Source organism: Sus scrofa, chromosome 8 (assembly GCF_054392235.1).
Source record: "Sus scrofa isolate SSC_HxYL_T2T_F1_AM1 chromosome 8, Sscrofa_HxYL_maternal_Yorkshire_Landrace_v2.0, whole genome shotgun sequence".
NCBI classification, from domain to species: domain Eukaryota; kingdom Metazoa; phylum Chordata; class Mammalia; order Artiodactyla; family Suidae; genus Sus; species Sus scrofa.
This window is the reverse complement of record NC_139390.1, coordinates 90293051-90298961: the sequence shown is the minus strand read 5'-3', so window position 1 is coordinate 90298961 and position 5911 is coordinate 90293051.

The window sequence follows — 5911 nt, the reverse complement described above, 5'->3', positions numbered from 1 at the left end:
AGATTGAAGGAGAATAGATTCAGACATGCATTTATAGAATGACATTCACTATTAAATTCTATTTTTTTCTATTATTTTTTAAATTTTTTGACCACACCCAAGGCATATGGAAGTTGCCAGGCTAGGGGCTGAATTGGAATTACAGCTGCCGGCCTACACCACAGCCACAGCAATGCCGGATCCTTAACCCACTGAGTGAGGCCAGGGATTGAACCTGCATCCTCATGGATCCTAGTTGGGTTTGTTAACCACTGAGCCATGAAGGGAACTCCTAAACTTTATTTTTGAGTGGAAAGTTCTTAACTTTATCTGTTTGAATATTTTTCCCATTATGCATTTTTTTCCTACTCTGACTTGATGGTATTTATATTGGATATATGTTGAAATTCAATTTCCCAAATCCATCATCTCTCATTCTTATTTTCCATTTCTTCTTAGGAGTTTACAATTATCTTCCAGTTTATAAAATTTTTCTCCAGTCATGTTAGTATGACTTTAAACCCAAATATTTAGTATTTTGATAACAATTCTTATGTTTTTCATCTCTAGACATCTTTTTGGTTCTTTACCCCATGTTCCTTTTTATTTTAACGATCTTTTTGCCTCCTACTTTTATGACTTTATATTAAACATGTTTATTTTAGAAAACTGTATTAACTAAATGAATTTTCTGAAGCTTTTGAGAATTTAATCCTACAGCTGGATATGCCTTCCAATTCTTGCTTATAGTCACGGGCTTTTTTCATATATTTTATGATTTGGGATTGTGAACTCATCTTCAGAGGAGCTCTTCCCAGTGGAATCCCCTGTGGCTTGGGCTGAGGCCATTGTCCCTCCAGAGTTATTCTGCGTTTTCTGCCTCCAGGCAACCCAAGGACATCTCTAGCTCGGGACTAATTTTAATGTTAATTATTTTGTTTTAGGAGCTCAAATTATGCAAGTAATGTAATTTGAACATCAAACCCAAGTGTGATGTAAGCCCATGGGAATGGATTCTCAAGAGAGACTTATCCCTGGCAATGATACAGTCAGAAACAAACAAGTTGCTTTGTAATGTCCTTCTGCCATGAAAGGATTTTTATAGCCCCGTTTTTTTTTTTTGTTTTTTTTTAAACTGAGGGTTCAGACTTTGAGTATCTATATTTTTATATGAGAAGTCTAAGTTGCAAGTCCTAGCTTCACCAGGGCTTGAGATAAATGAACTCATATCACTTGGACCAACTACCTCTCTTTAACCCCGGGCGTAGCTAGCTTGCTTATATTTTGGTTTTCAATCCCTTCTTTGTTTCTCACAGATAAAGTAGATTGATACATACTGTGCTAGAAAACATAGTAAGTATTCATTTTGAATATAACTATTACTTGACTAGACACACACACACAAAACATGTGCAAAGGCACTTCACATGCAAATAGTTATAATAGTCACCATTCATTGAACCCACAGAATAAGGAACTATGTCACCTTGCATGCATTATCTCAGTAATAACATTCTAAGTAATACTGTTATTATGCCCATTTTATAGGTAAGAAAACAGAATTTGAGGGCTTGGGAAACTGACTTAATGTGACAGAACAGGGAAACTCAAATTTATCTGAATCAATGGAAATGTTTTTAATTGTCACACCATACAGCTTCCCCATATGAGAAAAAGAGTTGTTGTTGTTGTTTAGGGCCCCACCCACAGCATATGGAAGTTCTCAGGCCAGGGGCCTACACCACAGCCACAGCCACATCCACACCAGACTGGTATGAGATGGTACCTCATTGTAGTTTTGCTTTGCATCTCTCTAAGAATTAGTGATGTTGAGCATTTTTTCATGTGCCTGTTGGCCATCTGTATGTCTTCTTTGGAGAATTGTCTATTTAGGTCTTCTGTCCATGTTTCAATTGGGTCGTTGGATTTTTTTGTTGTTGAGTTGTATGTGTTATTTGTATATTTTGGAGATTAGGCCCTGGTCTGTTCCATTGTTTGCAAAGATTTTCTCCCATTCTGTGGGTTGTCTTAAAAACCAGTGGCCACACCTGTGGCATATGGCAGTTCCTGAGCCAGGGATTGAGCCACAGCCACTGCAGAAGCCAGCTGAGCTATTCTGTGAGCCACAAGGGAAGTTCTATAACCACATCCTCTTAATCCAATCATCTGTTGATGGGCACATGGGTTGCTTCTCTGTCTCAGCTATTGTAAATAGTACTGATATGAACATTGGGGTACATCTGCGACCTACACCACAGCTTATAGCAATGCCTGATCCTTAACCCACTGAGTGGGGCCAGGGATTGAATTTGCATTCTCATGGATACTGGTTGGGTTCCTTATTGCTGAGCTCTGAGGAACTCTGAGTAAAAGAGTTTTCATATATGCATGTCTTTTTTCTATTTTAAGAACTTTTAGTATAACAAAACATTCATAGTTTTTATAAATTGTTAGCTTTTGTATAAATGTATTTATAGTTTGTCAACCAAATGTCATTTCTGCATTTAAAGTCACTTGGAAAATTTATTATGGTAAAAATGTAAGTTTTACAAACTGAATTTTGAAGGAAGTAAAGATATAATAACCTTATGTTTCTTCTTCATGCTAAGGAATTATCTGTCCCCCTAAATAAATTATGCAAATTTCCAGATTAACCTTTCACATATGGAATTTTAATAATTTGAGTAGAAATGTTGCTTTCTTCTTTTTATATTATTATAGTTTTTACAAGGGATAGTCACCAATCCAGACTCCCCTTTGTAATCTCTGAGGTTCCGAGCACTCACGGCTTTTTTGATATTTTCAAGTAAGATAGTCTCAATGGAACCACTTTGGCTCTATAAACACTTTTCTATCTTTGAACCAAAATAGGGAGTCATCAGAATCTCATTTTATTTTTCTCCTGTAAGAGTCCTCTGCTCAGCTAAATTCATGGTTAAAATAGATATAAAGGAGAGTTACTGTCCATTAGCATCAAGAACAAAGAAAATATACCTATAAACTTAAGAATAATACCAAACTCCTCAAATCAATATACTTTTGCTATTGTAAATAGTAGAGCAACACACACTAAACCACATGAGATATGAGCATTCTCCAAATAAATCTCTATTATTAAACTACTTTTTTAGAAATTTGAATATTTTACCACAGACTCATAGACATTGAATGTGGTTTCTTTGCTGATATGATTAGCAAATTTGATTTTTAATCTCTAAAATTATAATGTGTAGTGAGGTTTAACAACTTTTAAAATGTTCAATAGCATTGGTATTTCTTCTATTGTGAAATACTTGTCTCTATTCATTTTCCATATATTTACTTGAGTGTGATTTATTTCTAAGTGTTTTATACAATAATATTTTATTATGGGTTCCAATACTTCTCAGTTAATTGTTCGTTTTTGATTTGGGGGCTTTTGAACGCATAAAATTTTCTAATTTTTAGATCAGACCTATTTATTCTCATTTTTATAATATTTTGAATGTTTTTAATTCCTCTCTCAGCTATAACTAAACAGATATTGTTTCAACTTTCTTTTAGTTTCCACAGTTCTCTTTGTTGATATTAATTGTCACTCCTATTGATCTGGAATTTATTTTAACATTTAGATACAGTAAGAATGTAAACTGATTTCATCATTTTCTAAATAGGTAATCAGTCTTCTGCAACATTAATATTCTTGCATAATCCACTTATTCTCAATGAATTTGATAAGCTCCTTTAAAAAACAGGTGTTTTTTTTTTACAATCATGCTTTTATTTTTTATTTTATTATTATTATTATTAGTCTTTTTGTCTTTTCTAGGGCTGCACCCGAGACATATGAAGTTCCCAGGCTAGGGGTCTAATTGGAGCTGTAGCTGCCAGCCTATGCCAGATCCACAACAAAGCCAGATCCGAGCCATGTCTGCGACCTACACCACAGCTCACGGCAACGCTGGATCCTTAACCCACTGAGCGAGGCCAGGGATCGAACTTGCAACCTCATGGTTCCCAGTTGGATTCGTTAACCAATGTGCCATGATGGGAACTCCAAAAAAAAAAACAAAAACAAAAAAAAAAACAGGTATTAACTACTTATAAGATGTATCTAGTTTTACTGTTATTTATTTTAAACATTCTTGAGCCAGTTCAACACAGATTTAATTACCAGAGCTTTATAGGGTGTTTACATATCCAATAGGCATATTAGCCAACCATACACCCAATGCTCTGCCTTATTATTATTCTTCAAAAAACTAATAATTCTGAGTTATTTCCAACAGTTTAGTTCACCATCATAAAGCCAATTTCATGGGCAAAACAGAATCTTTTCCATGTATTCACAGTTCTTATTGTGCACATCAAATGTCTTGCTACATTGTGATACCATGGTGCCCTCTGGACATTTGCACTTAAATATTGTGGTATGTTTCACCTAAAAAGTATTCCATGACCAGGAACATTTAGGAAAGACCGCCTATTCTACCCTCCTCTTAGAGACTCACAACAAACATAAGGACATAAAAGAGAGAGACATAAAGAAATTGTGCAGTAAAGAAATCTGTTTAACTCAGTGTTTTCCCAAGTTTCATTCGACTTTTTTCTTTTGCTTAATAACTACTGGCAAAGCATCAAAATTGCTCCTCTGTTCTGTGTATTCTGAGAGTATTTCCAGGGCTTTATTCATACCTTTGGCCTGAAAAGCCAAGGGTTCCCTCAGATAAGGAGCAGGTTGCCACATCTAAGAGGTGGAAGATAGAAGCGGTTAGAGATGGCAGAGGCACTGACTATGTGTTATGTCAGACCCATCAAAGAAGTTTCCAATGCCTCATGTGGCAGGAGCTCATGGGAGGGACTGCAGTCAAGGAACAGGGGAGCTGGGCCATGCTGCCTGAGTCTTCTGCAGAGAAGCAGGTCTCCAGGCAGCCTGCAGCCCAGCCGAAAGTGGGTCACTTCACCACTGAGGAATGGCGCTGGGTGGCACTTCAGAGACACTGCGGTAAGGGAACAGACCCTTATTCATCATGGGGAAGATAGTGTTTTTCCTCCCCTGTGAGAGATCCATGCTGGCCCGGCAGCCTTGATGGTTAGGCGTGACTTCCTGAGGGATTTTCTCTGGATTCACAGAAGGTTCCCTGAGTACCAGGGAAAGCCTGACTCACCCACAGTCCTGTCAGGGTGGGACTGGCATGACTTGGATGCAACTCCTACTTGGCTGAACTTCCACCATGGTAATTTTCAACCTAAAATCAGCTGCCCCAAGGAGAAATGGAAGAGCGGGATAAGGAAGAGGCCCCACAGAGGTGCTGACAGGGGCAGTAAAATTAAAATCTCCTCCAACTTGCTGCTCACTGGTGCCTTAGGATGACATGTGAGGGAGCTTGGAAAATATATTTTTTTCTCTACAACTTCCCTTTTCCCCACAATAGCTTCTCCAACAAGTTCATGTCCTTGCATCCTGCTAGCTGATACATATCTTTGTCTGGTCACTTATGATGGAGCATGATAATGTGAGAAAAAAGAATGTATACATGTATGTGTAACTGGGTCACCATGCTGTACAGGAGAAGAAAAAATTGTATTGGGGAAATAACAATTTTAAAAGTTTTTTTAATAAATTAAAAAAAGTAAAAATAAAAAATAACTGCTCCTCACTGTGCTTTGGACAATAGGATCCAAGCCTGGAGCAAACTTCCCAACTTTGTGTCTTAGGTCTTTGCTCTGGTTCAAAAAGGCTAGAGCTTCCTTTCAACAGCCTATCTTATGTTCCCTATCACTGAAGTTACAAGAGCAGTCTTGTTCTATTTACTGCCACCCCAGAAGAGGTCCTTAAATTCTCACACACTGTCACTCAGGTGCCAACACAAGCCCATTATCTGATGTCTGTAAACAAGCAGGGGGTTGCAACTGCCTGGTTGATAAGTACCTCCAAGGAGGTCGAGGGTTT